At 34.6% G+C, this 16,819-nt stretch overlaps 1 pseudogene; it reads left to right on the top strand.

Moving 5' to 3' along the window:
• Positions 1 to 2,115: 2,115 nt before the first annotated feature.
• Positions 2,116 to 4,397, top strand: LOC140514686 (E3 ubiquitin-protein ligase UHRF1 pseudogene; annotated as a pseudogene).
• The last annotated feature ends 12,422 nt before the right edge of the window (positions 4,398 to 16,819 follow it).

Below are 16,819 nucleotides of genomic sequence, written 5' to 3'. Positions count from 1 at the left end.
AATATTGGGAGGAGAAAGGGAGAAGTTATATGGGGCAAATTATCTCTCATAAAAGAGGCAAGCAAATGACTTATTAGTGGTGGGATAAAGAGAGGAGGCAAGAGAAAAACATGAGATCTACTCTCTTCACATTCCACTAAAGGAAAGAATATAATGCACACTCATTCTGATAGGAAAACCTATCTCATAATACAGGAGAGTGGGGGACAGGGGCACAAGCAGGAAGGGGGGGAGGATAGAGGGGAGGGCATGGGGAGGAGAATGCAATACAAGGTCGACACTCATGGGGAGGGAAAGGACCATAAGAAAATAGAAGTAATGGGGGACAGGACAGGATGGAGGGAAATATAGTTAGTCTTATACAACACAACTAGTATGGAAATCATTTGCAAAACTAAACAGATATGGCCTATATTGAACTGCCTGTCTTCCAAGGGGAAGGGGTAGAGAGGGAGGGAGCTAAAGAAGTTGGAACCCAAAGTGTTAGGACCAAATGTAATGTTCTTACCACTGGGTAACAAGAAACACAGGTTAAGGGGTCAAGAAAGCTATCCGGCCCTACAGGACAAAAGAGAAGACGGAGACCAGGGCAGGGAGGGAGGATAGAGGAGAGAGCAGATAGGTCACAGGGGCAATTAGAAAACTTGGGTCTGGGGGCGGGAGGGGGAAAAAAGGGGGAGAAAATTTGTAACCCAAAATTGTGTGAAAATAAATGTTATAAGTTTAATAAAAAAAAGAACAAAATAAGCATTCAAACTTAAAAGCAAAGTAAATAATATAACCACATGAAATTTTTGAGTAAAAGAACAAAACATAGAGAAGAGAGAAAACTTGATTAAAAGAGATGATAATGAGACAATCCTAAAAACTGCTGGATGGAATTGTGTCTCTAAATATTAAATCAACAAAAGAAATACAACAGATCAATTGAATGGGTCTTTTAACTTAAAAAATCCTTAATAACAAAATGAAAAACTATAATCATAAATAAAATATAAATTCCAAAATATCAAGGATAAAAACAAAAAATGAAAACAAATACCCTACATTAATAGAAAAGAAGTAAAAATCTGTTTTTTTTAAATATTAGATTTTTTAATGTAGAAGAAAATAAAATAGAATTTAAAAACAGAATATAGTTCAAAATTGATCAAGAGGAATTTTTTTTAAAAAAGAAAATAATTTAAATCAAAAGAACTAATAGTTACAAAAATATAGAATGTCAAGATGGAAAAAATAGGCACAGAAAATTTTTATAAATCTGGAAAAGAAGAAATTGAACAAATGATAAATTTCTAAAGTGGGAAAAATAGTACTACATTTACAAATGAATTCCTTCAAATATTCAAAGTAAAGTTGAAAATTACACGTACTGCTTACAAACATGAGAAAAAATGCAACCAAATTCCTTTCACGAAACACATAAAGGTATCAAAAAAAAAACACAGAAAAAGTCTTACAGCAATATTTCAAATAAAGATTAATGCCAAAATGTTGAATAAAAATATTAGCAAAGCATATAAAGTATCACAGTAAAAAAGAGTAGAAATTATAACCAATTTGGATTTATACGTATAATGTTGATAATTAAATATTGGGGAAAAGTATATTTATAGACCACATTAATAACATAAACAATAAAAAATCACATAGTTTTATCAATAGATTTTTAAGAACTTTTGTCAAAATACAACCACCATTCATATTAAATACATTAAAATACATAGGAATTGTTTAACTATTAATTAATTGGTAATCCATATCTATTTAACAGGAAGAGTTAGCATTATCTGTGGTGGAAAAAATAAATATTTGAAATAAGGTAAGAATTAAAAGTTTCACCACTATTGTCTTATCTAATTTTAGAAATGCTAACTTATATAACTTATTTTTAAAAATGAAACAAATAATCACAGGTAAGAAACAAAATTACTTGTGTATAATGTTATTTATTAGACCATAGAGATTCAACTGTATTTTAATAGACAATTAATTACCTCATTAAAGTTATAAGCTTTTCTTTTTTTTTCCTTTTTTTCTTTTTTCTTTGCTTTGGTTTGGCTTTTTAAATACTAGATTCCAGAGTAAGTGGGAGTACAGCAGGTGGATAACAACATGTTTATCCAGGTCCATACCATACATGGCAAGGAGATCCACCGAGGAGACTCCCTTTCTCACCTTAAGGTAGAAAAGCTGAGGTCGAAGATCTAGAAAGTGTTCAAGGTAGAATCAGGGAGATGTATGCTTTTTTATCAGGATAAGCAGATGGAAGATGGGCACTCTTTTTGACTCTAGCATTGTATTGAATGACATTGTGTAGCTGCTAATGCAACAAAGCCTAGCTGTATATTTTCATCCCATTCTGAACTATCTGATACAGATTTGAGTTGTAGCTCAGGACAGATTGAATTTGATAACAGTTCCAACCATGAAGAAAAAGCCCTGGAAATTGATGAGCAACCTGGCTCAAACACTCAGGAGGACTGGATTGATCCACGATTTGGCTTCCCTTAAGATGAATGGACATGTATATGCCTGGGATGGGAATATGGGAGCATGGTTTGAAGTCATATTGGTAAATGTTACAAGGAAAGAAAGGAGAGCAGTCAGTGAATTTAGTGACAGTGGAGCTAGATGGCCAAGTGACTGAAGAAGGTGTTATCGATCGTGTTTAACGTGAAGGCTATTCAGAAGATGGTGTCATGAAGTTGGATTTGAAAGATGTAAGAGCTTGGGGGAGGGAGATAATACTGAAATGTCATCCTCTGGAAGTTGGACAAATTATGATAGTGAACTATAATCCTGAGAAGTCCAAGGAGAGAGGCTTCCTGGTGTGATGCTGAGATCCTTTGAAAATGGGAAACTAGGACAATTAAAGTGATCTATGCAAACTTAATGCTTGGGAATATTGGGGATTTTCTTAATGACTGTAGAATAACTTTTATGGGTAAAGTATACAAGATTGAGGAGCCTGTCAGTGTGATCCCAGTTGGTTTTGAAAACCCTTTGAAAAAATAGAGCTGTCCCATTTGCAAACATTGTGAAGATCACTCCAATTAAGACCTGCAGAATATGTGCCTCCTATGTGTAGAGAGGAAAGTAAGACTCCAAAAAGCAACTGATGTATGATGAGTGCAGCATGGCCTTTCCCATCTATTGTCTCAAGCCTCATCTGAGTTGGGTTCCAGATGATGAGAAGTAGTACTGCCTGAATGCCAGAATGATGCCAGTGAAGTGGTCTTGCCAAGGCAGAAATTAAAAGAGAGCAAAAAGAAGGCAAAAAACTTATCTACTACATCCTTGTCTCAAAGAGACTGGGACAAGGGTGTGGCATGTGTGGGTTGCATAAGGGAGTGCACTATTGTACTTTCTAATCATTATAGACTAATCTCTGGGATGCCTATTGGTACCATATGGAAGTTCAGAGTGCGGGCGAGTGAGTGTGGTGTGTATAGGCCCCATGTGGCAAGTATACAAGCAGAAGAAACAGCAACATCTACTCTCTCATCCTGGCAGGGGGCTATGAAGATGATGCAGACCATGGCAACTCTTTTACTTATGTGGACAGGAGGGCCAGATATCTTTCTGGCAACAAACAGATAGCAGAGCAGTCCTGTGATAAACAGAGCTCTTCCTCTAAATTGCAGTGTATCTGTCAATGATTGAAGTGGAGCCAAAGCCAAGCATGGGAGAGGTAGGAAGCCAGTCAAAGTAAAGAGAAACATTAAGGGAGGGAAAAAGAGCAAATATTCCCCATATAAAGGGAATCAATATAATGGAATATACAAGGTAGTGAAGTATTGGCCTGAAAAAAGAAAATCTGGTTTCCTTGTGTGTCATTACCTCCTCAGGAGAGATGATGATGAATCTGGCTCATGAACAAAGGAAAAACAGGATGAAGAAACTTGGCTTAACAATGCAGTATCCTGAAGAATATTTAGAAGCAGTTTCTAACAAAGAGAAAAGAAAATAATGAGAGTGATGATGAGGAATTGACATCTCCAAGCAAAAGAGAAGAGGAAAAGAGGACAGCAGAGGGTAGGGAGCCCTTTGTGTCCTCTCATAGTCCAAGAAAACTAAAGTGGAACCATACAAACACCTCTCAGCACAAGACGCTCATCAAGAATGAAAAAACATGTAACCAAGTATTAGGTACACTGAAAGATAGACCAAAATTCCTGAATAAAGTAGAGGAAACATTCCTGTGTATTTGCTGCCAAGAGGTTGTGTGTCATAATAATGTTTGCATGGATTGTTTTGACCAATCCTTCCAAGCAGACATGTACAACTGCCCAGCATGTCAATATGGTCTGGGTAAATCTTACACTATGCAAGTGAATCAACCACTGAAAACCATTTTCAGTCAGCTCTTCCTAGGCTATGGCAAGAGGGTATGATTTTGTCCGTCAAGTACTGCTTTCTTACTTTGAAGGTAAAACCTGGCAGTGGGTTTCAATAGACTTTATTTAAACACATGGCTTTGTCTTCCCCACCATTTTGTAGATATCTATCAACTCTGAGGAATTTATTTTACATGTTGTGTCTTTAAAAAATATGTTGGTTACGGAATTCAGTTTTTTCTAAATCATGTAGTTTATCAGCATAAATTTTCCTACTTTGGTAAAGGTTGTGAATGAACTTCACATTGAGTTCTCAAAAGTTCCCTCTTATATTGAACGTTGCTTGGTTGCTAGGACAATCTGTAAAGTCTGTGGATTTGGCCTCAAAGATAGAAATATGCCTCGCTCTTTGGTATCATTTTGATGCTGTTTTTGATCAAATTCTTTAAGATGGTTCCTTGTGCTTTTGGGTCTATTGCTTAGATAGTTTATTGAGAAGTTGTTTAAATGGGGAAAAATATCTTGCTTAAAATGGGTTAAGCTCTTTTTCAAGACTATTCTCTACCATTTTACTTTCATGCTTAAAATAAATACAAAAAAAGCTCTCAGCCTGCATTTAGCCAAGTGCTCGGGGCAGTACAGAATACTGCCTCAGCTGGACACTACTTTTATTGAAGGAACTAGTTGTTCAGCCAGATGCTATCTCTGATCCATAATGCTATTGTGGAACATACTAGGGCCATTCTTAAATGTCTTCCATCCATTTTTAAAAGTCTGGGCTCTTTTTAGCATTGAAATGTTGAAATTGCCAACCAAATTATGTTTCTCCCTTGAAAATGGAAAACTGCAACCAAACATCATTAGTGTGACACTGTAAACCTTGAAACTCTTCTTTCCTAGGGGGCATTTTGGTAAGATTAATTTACTTTATCATTATTTTAAAGACATTCTCAGTTTGAAATGGAAAATTATATGTGAGAAAATTTTTCTTTTTTAAGGAATTTTTCCAAATGAATTTTTTTCAGTTACTGCATGTGAAGCAAGAAAGATAAGTTTTAATTTTCTTGTTTGTTTGTTTTTGAATGGATTTTCAGTTTTTCTGGCAGTACCAATGTTTGCAGTTTCATACCTCATTTTAACAGACATATTTTAACTGACTTAACTGCAGACAAATTGAAAATATGTGTGTGTATATGTGTACACACTTATATGTGTATGTAAGTATAAATATATATATTTATATATGCATACATGTGTGCATATCTATGTATCTATCTATATATTTGTATCTATATCTATGTATTTATGTATATATATACTCATACATACATAAACATATTTGTAAAAGTTTTTCCTTATTGTAGAATATTAATAGCTAGGATTAAAGCAACAAATTATTGAGTAGACTTTTCTAAAATGTCTAGGTTTTTTTTTGTACATGTGCAGATTTTCAGTTCTCAAATTAAATATGTTTAATGATGAATAAATAAATAATTACTAGATTATCTTGAAACTGTCAGTAAAGTTCAATGAGAAAGGATTTTTGAATGTGATTTAAAATAACTACAGAATATATTAATTTTTGGAAGTTTGTTTAACTGGATAAGAATTAAAAGAGTAGGGTATAAAACACTCATTACAGAAATAAAAGAAGCCTTAAATAATTAGATAGATATTAATTATGCACTTTTGGGACACAAATTCTTATCCATGCAGTGAGCCACAATAACTTCAAAAGAATAATGATCTTTCTCTTGTCAGAGAGGTGTTGGACTTTAGATCAAATGAGACGTGCATTTTCAAAAATGTCCAATGTATGCATTTGTTTTCTTTGACTGCTTATTTGTGGTGGTGGAAGACATTTTATTTTAAGGGAAGAGAGTTATGACAGGGTGGGATAAAAGACAGGGATAATGATGCAAAAAAGTGAAAAAAGAAACAAAGGTCAAAACCATATTGATTAATCCACATAAAACAGTAAAAGAACCATTCTAAAGGAAATTCAGACAAACATGGTATTTCTGCATGTTAAATGTCATAAATATTTTTTAAAGTTGAGCATAATATTTAATTTCATATACACATCTTTTTCTATTTTTGTTTATATATATTTTTGAATTAGTAGTTTATTTTAAAAGGAATTTAAAATAGCCAGGATTAAAAAATGGGTATCAACATAAAGCAGAAAGGAAAGACATCTTTTATAAAAAAGCTTAGTGAGACATAAACAGGCAAAATCATTTTGAGACCTTTGAAGATTGAAACTGGAAAAGTGAATACAGAGGTTAAAAATGAAAAACAAAATGCTGAAATTTCTATTGCAAGTTCACTTCACCATCAAGAACTGTGTAGTCATTTCATTTGGATTCTGACATTTTCATATGGGGTATGATATAAAGAATGGCAAATGACTCTATGAAAAGGAAATATGGAAACAATAGTTAAGGATAAACTCACCAAAGTTTAATGGATAAGACACAATTATGAGGGTATTAAAATTATCAATTTAAAACGTACTTGAAAAAGTGGAAGATACAAAATAGAAAAATTTCATATCTTATTTTTACCTCAATAAAATGTCACCAAGAGAATATCTTAAAATGAACTTCCACAGTATTACAAAAATTTTATGAGACAAATATTTCTATTTTGATAATATCACATATTTATCCTCACTTCACCCCCAAAACAGACTACATTTGCTTTAAGAGTGTCCTTGATAATATGAGAAGGAACTGAACAGCTCTCTATAGATAATAATCTAATATAATGTGTATAACACAGCATTATAACCACACAGTTGAATGAAAAATTCAAAATACAAGACTCTATTTTGAAAATTTTAACATAAAATATTTGAAGCTAATAAAGCAAAGCACTTCCTTAAAAGTTCTTCTCAACGAAATGTTTCTGATGCCTACATTAAAATCATACAGAATCCTGAAACCAATAACAATAGAAATAAATATTTGATGCCTTTTGATTATAAATATGAAGCGAAGTATAAAACAAGGTAATATGTACTGCTGAAGTTCTTCTGCCAGTCTTAGCGATCATTAAATATGCAGTCCAAATGATAGAGAGATGTATTTTAAACACCATGCTCTATAGATAATTCTGCTAGTGTAAAATACTGTGATGATTACTTCAAATCCAGACGATTAAGACCATGTTGAAGTACATAATCACTAAAAAGAGTTTGGTTTAACTGTACACATTTTTTAAAGTGAAAGAGTAATTTTTTTTTCTTATCTAGACAGCTAATAGATCTTTTACATCATAGGCACATGGGTTTTGAAGAAATCTGGCAGTATGAATTGAATCCCCAAATTAACAAAAAGTCAGGCTCTAGTGCCTTTAAGCAAGGTAAGATTCTTTCAAGGGTCCCAAGATCTTCCCTGAGGGAGAGGTTAGTCTTTTCAATGCCACTTTTTTTTTTTCTAGTCATATTCCTAGACATCTATTTTGGGTTTGTTGGGCATATAAGCTCACCCTGGAGGAAATTATTGTTGTTTTTTTTTCTGTTAACGACCATGGTGATATTTTTTGACTACAAATCAGAGAATACTTTATAGTCTACAATGAATCAAAATTAAGAATCAACCAAACAGTAGTGTTGGAAGTCAGTCTGCAATTCACTAAAACAGGGGTGGGGAACTTGAGGCCAGGAGGCCAAATGTGACCTCCTAGGTCATTGACTATGTCCTTTTGACTGAGTTCAAGTTTTTTAAAATGGATCCTTTTATTAAGGGAGTTTTTTCTGTGAAGATTGCATTCAGTAAAAGGGCCACACTTGAGAACCTAGAGGGCCACATGTGGCCTCTAGGCCAACCCCTGCACTAAAGAATTGTATGGGGAAAAAAAAAACTGCAAATGATGTCATCAAAGAATACAATGACTCTGAAAGAGATTGGCTGTCATTTTATTAACAGTAAAAGATAAATGATGGATACATGTTCCATTGCTATCCATCAGTGTGAAAACTAGTGGAAGTCCCTCCACATATTGGGTGAAATGCCTGTGATAGGGGAAGATATACACTGGAGTAACACTAAATCAAAAGCAGTAAAAGAAGTATTGCTTTATTGGGGAAAGAAAAGCCCTCCAGTCAATGGAATCACAGTTGTTTCAAAGTGAAAAAGACACCAGAAAATTTAAACATAAATGACAGTCAATCTCAAAAAATGATAATCCTACATTAACTCTTTGGCAGACTTCAAAATGTGGCCATAGTTAAAAAAAAAAAAAAGATGCTATGAGTTTATGGGAGAACACTTTGGGAGGAATAGTTTCTGAATTTATCTCTGAATTACAGGCAGCTGAAGTCAGGAAATTCTTCAAGACTTGGAAATGTTCTTGGACGGCCTCATAAATGCTGAGAAGGCATTCAAAATGTAATGAAGGGCATTGCAGTTCTTCCAACCAAAACCTGAGGCTGGCCAACAAGGAGAAAATGATCTGAAAACACAATGATCAGGAAACAAGCAAAGATCTTTTTCCCAGACTGAACACACAGTTTAAGCCATAAGAGGATTTAAGAGACGACTAAACTCCACTGTCTCAAAAGGAGACCTTCAAATACCTAATTAATTTTTCATTTGTTTTATAGCTCTAGCAGATGTTGCATTTCTCACAGATTAGCTCGTCACTGAGCTGCTGGGGGGAAAATAGTCTTTTGTTAAATTTGAATTAGCACTCTATCCAAGACGACAAAAAATTAGTGGGATATGTATGAGCCTTAATATCCCGGGTGTTTTACATTTGTGTGTGTGTGTCTCAGTGTGAATATATGTGATAGCATGTACAGCTTGTATTACATATGAAAGAAAATATAAACATTCCTTTGGGTTGAAGGATTTAGGCATATTTTGAATATGGATATTAATTGCAAGTAGAATTATTCAGAAGTATGTAAACTGGAGGAAAAAAAGAGAGATTTTTTTTTTCAAGTGGTAAAAATGAATTTGGGGGAGGAAGAAGAGGAAGTGGGTGAAATGAGAGAATGTATAAAATCTTGGTTTGAATTAGAGATGTACTGTGCCATAGTAGTTAAGATGCTGGGCCTAAATGATGAAGAGGAAGTTTCAAAGCTTGCTTCAAATACTTAATATATCTGTGATCCAGGGCAGGTCTCTTAACATCTCTAAATCTCAGTTTCCTCATCTGTAAAATGGGGATAATAGTAGCAGAGGGGTTGCTGTTAGAATGAAATATGCAAAGCAATTGCGATAGTTAAAGGGTTTTATATATGTCAAGTATTCTTATTGTTACTTGAAGACTTCCATTCTGATTGATCTAAAAAACCTTCATCTAAAGAAAAATATCAAAGAAGCAAAAAAAAAAAAAAATAGAAGCTTTCTTCAGTTAATGAATTTACCAGCCAAAGTGCCTTTTCCTTTTTCACACAAATACAGATATTAGTTATATTTTAGTTAGTGGAAGATAGTTGAAAAACACACTGATTATGTCTCTTGTATCCATAGAGGAGATACCTTTAGACCCCCTCAACTGGACTTAGAACGTCATTGCTTCTTGTATTGTTAACAATAAACATATGTACAGCATGTATGGAAAATATCACATATTATCAGTCAATAACTCTGTATGTAGCTTATAATTTTTATAATCAATGTGTGTCACATCGGATGGGGAAGGGTATTCAGAGGAATTTGACTCAGTCTCTCTTTGTTCGAAGTAAATCTTGGGGGTTATGTGATTTACTCAGTCTTTTTTGCTTATTTCTTTGGACTTCACAGTGGAACTACTTAGCAATTACATGAGGTGATGTTTCAAAGGCTTAAGACTGATCAATTCATGCCCCTTTTCAATCAGCTCCAGGTGTACTTCTCAACGGTACCACTCCTTGCATCCCTAAGCCCTTTTGGTGAAGAAAGTATTCAAACCATTCCAGGGGAATAGAAGCCTGCCAAATAGGGAGAGTTGAAATATTACCTGGGGACATATTCAGTCCTCTCAAGTATCAAGAAAAGAGGCAAGAGACTCTAGTGGTGGTAGTGAATGTGGGTCCTCCAAAACCTGAATAGTCTAATAAGTCTTTGAGATAACTTCTAAAATCACGGGGAAGTCAGTATTCATACCTTATTCTGGATTGTTGTGAGAATGTTACTGGCTCTCCCCAACACTGAATTTACCCAAATTTGGATGAGTGGATTGGACATTTGATATTTTTAGTGTTGCTTACCTATTTTCCCTCATATGGAGCACAATTTGAGGTAGGGACTCTGCCACAGTGGTCTCATCTGGCAGGGTCAAAATTCTCATCAGTGTACTGGGGTACATTAATATTCTCTAGAAGGAAAGCTTCTAGGTCCCTGTCCACAAGAATATTGCAATAGGAAAGAGAGTTCATATAGCCTTAAGGGATGCTGATAAAAATGTATTTCATTCCTTTCCAGCTGAAACAAAATTGCTTCCATGTAATCTCATTCATAGGAATAAAGAAAAGACATGGCTGAAGTCAACAACCCCATAACACTCACCCTGGGCCTAGACTTTCTGATCTATGACACCAATGAGGTGAGGAACAGTTGTAGTGGCAGGCATGAGAACTTTATTCAACCCCCTGTAATGGATTTTCAGTTGACAGATGTTATCCTCCCACTTCACAGTTCTCACAGAGTTCTAGTTAGGGGGATTAGTATGAACTCATATCATGTGAATACTGTCCATGGGATTTCCTTGACAAAGATACAGAAGTGTTTTGCCATTTTCTTCTCTAGTGAGTTAAGACAAACAGAAGTGGAGAGAGAGAGGGTTGTGCCTAGAGTGAAAAAGATCTTAGTTTAAATCTGGTCTCAGACACTATGTGACCCTAGCAAGTCACGTAACTTCTTTGTTAAGTTTATTTGCTTCATCTTGGTTTGAAGGAATAAGAAGACCCTTAACTATTTCTCTTAAATATTTTTTGTATCTTTCTCTTACTTTAAAATGTATATGTATATATATATATATATGTGTGTGTGTGTGTGTATTTAATATATATGTATTTAGTGTACACACACACACACACACACACACACACACACACACACATATATATATATATATGCACATATCTTGCTTTCAACATTCACTTCCATATGCTTTTGAGTTTTGTATTTTCTTCCTTTCCCTCCCCTCGCATCCCCAAGACAGCATGCAATTTGATAGAGGCTCTACACATACATTCATATCAAACATATTTTCACATTAGTCATATTGTAAAGATGAATTGGAACCAATGGGAGGAAACATGAGAAAGAACAAACAAAACAAGAAGAAGAAGAAAGCACAAAGTATGTCTAGATATACATGCAGACTTCATAGTTCTTTCTCTGGATGTGGACATTTTCCATTGTGAGTCTTTGGGAGTTGTCTTAATCCTTTCATTGCTGAAAAGAGTCATTGCACAATGTGGCTGTTACTCTGTACAATGTTCTCCTAATTCTGCTCACTTCACGCAGCATCAGTTCATATAAGTCTTTCGAGGTTTTTCTGAAGTCCACCTGCTCATCATTTCTTACAGTACAATAATATTCCATTATATTCAAATACTGCAATTTATTTAGCCATTCCCCAATTGAAGGGCATCCCCTTAAATTCTTAATTCTTGGCCACCACAAAAAAGAACTGCTATAAATATTTTTGTACATGTTGGCCTTTACCCTATTTTTATGCTCTCTTTGGTATACAGACCTAGAAGTGGTATTGCTGCATCAAAAGGTATGCAAAGGTATGCACAATTTTGTTGCCCTTTGGGCACAGATCCAGATTGTCCTTCAGAAAGGGTGAATCAGTTCACAATTCCAGCAACAATCCATTAATGTTCCAACATTTCCCACATCTTTTCCAATATTTATCATTTTCCTCTTTTGTCATATTAGTCAATCTGATAGGTGTGATGTTCTCCTGACTTTTTTAGGTTGTTATTTTTGTTGGCAGATAGCCTACATGTCCTTCTGATTACAACCTTTTAATTGTATTCCTTTTTGTTGTTAATGATATTTTTACCTCAATGTACTGTGAGCTACTTAAGTTGAGGTAAACCTTTTTATCTCTTTTTATATCCCTTCCGCTTAGCATAAGGCCTGGCACAAATATTTATTGCTGATCAAATCATAAATTCTGTTTACTCTGTTCTTTCATTAAGAACATTATTTTAATTATATTTTCCCACCATCTATTTTAATCTACCTATTCCCTTTCCACATCTTTAAACTTCAGAAATGTAATTTAACATTTCATTCCTGCTTTATTTCTACTCTGTGGTATTTGTTGATAAGGTATTCTCCATTTCCATCAGGCACCCCTACCCCAAAGTAGTTCTTCATTGAGTTTTTTTTTCTAGTTTCACCTTTTGAGCTTCTTCTAAACTATACTTTCTTCGTTGTACTCAGACATTTTTCTTCTGCTTATTCATACATTCATCTCATTCTTTCCTTAGGAACTTTGTGCCAGGTTCTTCTCTCTCACACATTCTTTGGCCTTATTCTTATCCTGTCTTCAATCTGGATGTTTTTGCTGCTATCCTCCCAAAATTCAGGTAGGGGTTATTAGTTGCTGATCTCCCTTTCTGAGACTTCAATTTGTAGCTTTTGCTTGACTCTGTTTGTGACCCAGCGTGGGCAATAGCCTTATTCCTGTATCCATTTCCCCCTTGTTATGCCATCCCCAAAGAGGAGTTGACTTTATCCCCTGTTACAACCTTGAAAGTCTCTGAACAAAATGTTTTGATTTCAGACCTCCTGGAAGGCATTAAGCATCTTTGCCCAGTTAATGCCACCTAGACTTTCTGATTCAACCAACAAATTTAAAATTTGGCTTAAAAGGTTTCCTGGAAGACCTGCTTTGTATGTTCCCCAGGCTTCCTGCCATTTCTATTTCCATTGACAGTGACCTGTTCGTACCTGGCTTTGTCCATCTCCTGCCTCATTTTTTCTCTTGCCTCATTTCTGACAAGATATCAAAGACCTTGCTGATTTGAAGACTCCTGAAGGGCATTCTTTCACATTGCTCCTCTACCCTGTAGCTTTTTGCAGTGACTATAAGTTCTGGCTTTGTTTTCTGAAGAGATTCAAACAGATCAGGGTTTGCTTACTAGCTTTAGTACTCTGCTGTATATTCCCAAGCAAAGACCCACAGACTTCTCATGGTCTTCTTGTGCAGTTGTGAAATAGAATAAAGAACTTATTTATTTACCTTTTGTTTTAATATCTAATATCTTTATCATTTTAACATAAGAGTTTATTAGGACAGTTAGGATTAGTTGTCTCCTTTTAATCATGATCTTAATAAAAAATCTCCCTTATTCATTTATCTAGATTACGTAATTTATTTTTAAATCTTCAGTGTTTTAGGACTTTTTGTCCTTCCTATGATTTCTTTTTGCTTTTTACCTTTTCCCATAGATCATTTTAATTTAGTCATTTATTAAAAACAATAATCTTTTCTCCTTGTCATTCACTTTTCAGTTACACTGCTGCATTACTGAAATCTAGGGCATGTAATGATTAAATTTAATAATTTCACTACCATATGACAAATTCCACAAATTTCCAGCTGAGATAGCTAGAATACATGTAAAGATCTGGGTCTGAAGTTAAGAAGAATATAATTCATTTGCAGCATCAAACACAAAATAATTTAACTTTGACTTAGTGCAGGTAATTTACCTTCAATCTGTCTCTGTCTCATCTGTAAAATGGGAATAATAATATCACCTAGCTCACAAGATTGTAGTAAGAACCAAATGAATTATTTGTAAAGTGATTAGCAGAGTGCTTGGCACATAATAGGTTTTTGACAAATGCTTGTTTCCTCCATCTTTCTTAATTTTCAGGAAAATGAAGAAATGTCTGTTTTTTTTAAAAAAAGGTCAAGATTCTTTAGCAGCCATAGGAGATCACAGAGAAAGAATGGAATAAAATGTTTTAGAAAGGTAAAGAGCTCCAAGTTCAACCTGTAGTAGTATATCTTTCAATGCTGAGTCTAAAATAATAGTAAATGATTCTTAAACAAAAATAAATCATTCAAGTCATTTCTTTAGGAAAAAGCAATGAGAGAAGAAAGCAAAATAAAATAGATATTGCTATGTATTAGATTCGCAAACTTTTCAAATAAGAGAAAAGCAGAATAGAGAAATAAGTAGAAATATCAAGAAAAAGATTATTCAATGAAATCATTTTTTTAATATTTATCTATTATTGTGGTACTGTGTGAGTACAGATAACCCTTAATATGGAAAAGCATTGTGGCAGATAATAATGCCTGAAGAAAAATCTGAGCTATATTATTTATTAGAAAACTAGAAATAATAGACAACGAATTCCCCAGGTAGTCCAAAGACTTTAAACACAGAATGAGTCAGATTTTTATGTAGTAAAAATAATTAAATAAGACCAATTTATTTATTTATTTATTTTTTAGTTTGGGGAAAAGAATTTTTTTTTTTATTTTGTAATGTTTAACAATCACTGCCATACAATTGCGATTTTATCCCTCCCCACCTACTCCCCACTACCCCCTCCCTCCCCACGACTGCATACAATTCTGTATAAATTCTACATATACTTTCCTATTGAGTATATTTTCACTATAGTCATGCTATGTAGTCAGACTAAAATAAATGAAAGAAATCGTATAACAAATCAGAACATGATACACAAACACATACACATACACAAACATGATCTGCTACAATATGTGAGTGACTTCCATATTTCTCTCTCTGAGTGTGGCAGGCATTTTGCCTTGAGATCCTCCATTGGAATTTTTTTTTTTTTTTTTGGTAAGAAGTTCTTGTGTTATTACAAAAATCTAAGTCTACCAGAAAAAACTCTCACACACTGTGGTTGTTGCTGTGCATAAAGTTCTCCTGGTTCTGCTCCTTTCACTCAGCATCAGGTCATATAAGTCCTTCCAGGCCTCTCTGAAGTCTTCTTGTTCATCATTTCTTATGGCACAATAGTACTCCATTACATTCATATACCATAATTTATTCAGCCATTCCCCAATTGATGGACATCCCCTTGACTTCCAGTTTTTGGCAACTGCATACAGTGCTGCTATAAATATTTTTGTACATGTGGGACCCTTTTCCATTTTTATGATCTCTTGGGGATATAGTCCTAGTAGCGATATTGCTGGGTCAAAGGGTATGCACATTTTTGTAGCCCTTTGGGCATAGTTCCAAATTGCTCTCCAGAATGGTTGGATGCGCTCGCAGCTCCACCAACAATGAATTAGTGTTCCAACTTTCCCACATCCTCTCCAGCATTTATCATTTTCTTGTTCTGTCATGTTTGCCAATCTTATAGGTGTGATGTGGTACCTCAGAGTTGTTTTGATTTGCATCTCTCTAACCAATAGTGATTTAGAGCATTTTTTCATATGATTATAGATAGCTTTAATTTCTTCCTCTGAAAATTGCCTGTTCATATCCTTTGACCATTTATCAATTGGGGAATGACTTGTATGATTATACATTTGGATCAATTCTCTATATATTCTAGAAATGAGGCCTTTATCCCCGAGCTTAGCTGTAAAAATTCTTTCCCAATTTACTACATCCCTCCGGATTTTGGTTGCATTGGGTTTGGCTGTGCAAAAACTTCTCAGTTTAATGTAATCAAAGTTATCCATTTTGCATTTCATAATGCATTCTATCTCTCCTTTAGTAAAGAATTCTTCCCTTCTCCATAGATCTGATAAATACACTATTCCTTGCTTCTCCAGTTTATTCATGGTATCAATCTTTATACCTAAATTATGTACCCATGTGGACTTTATTCTTGTGTACGGTGTCAGGTATGGGTCTATGCCTAATTTCCGCCACACTGTTATCCAGTTTTCCCAGCAATTTTTGTCAAACAATGAGTTCTTATCCCAGAAGCTGGGGTCCTTGGGTTTATCAAACAGAAGGTTGCTATATTCCTTGCCTACTGCATCTTGAGTGCCAAGTCTATTCCACTTGTCTACCTCTCTGTTTCTTAGCCAATACCAAGTGGTTTTGATAATTGCTACTTTATAGTACAGTTTGAGGTCTGGTAGCGCTAGGCCACCTTCCCAAGCATTTCTTTTCATTAGTCCCTTTGATATTCTGGACCTTTTGTTTTTCCAAATGAATTTTGATATTATTTTGTCCAGCTCTAGAAAGTAATTGTCTGATAGTTTAATTGGTATGGCACTAAATAAGTATATTAATTTGGGTAGAATTGTCATTTTTATTATATTAGCATGGCCTACCCATGAGCAACTAATGTCTTTCCACTTACTTAAATTTGACTTTATTTGTGCAAAAAGTGTCTTGTAATTGTGTTCATATAATCCCTGGGTTTGTTTTGGCAGGTAGACTCCTAAGTATTTTATACTGTCTACCCTAACTTTAAATGGGATTTCTCTTTCTATCTCTTGCTGTTGGGCTTTATTGCTAATATATAGGAATGCAGAAGATTTGTGTGGGTTTATTTTGTACCCTGCAA

This window comes from Notamacropus eugenii, chromosome 7 (assembly GCF_028372415.1).
Source record: "Notamacropus eugenii isolate mMacEug1 chromosome 7, mMacEug1.pri_v2, whole genome shotgun sequence".
In the NCBI taxonomy this organism is placed as follows: Eukaryota; Metazoa; Chordata; class Mammalia; order Diprotodontia; family Macropodidae; genus Notamacropus; species Notamacropus eugenii.
The sequence above is the reverse complement of the archived record's forward strand: the minus strand, read 5'-3'. Positions and strand labels throughout refer to the sequence as shown.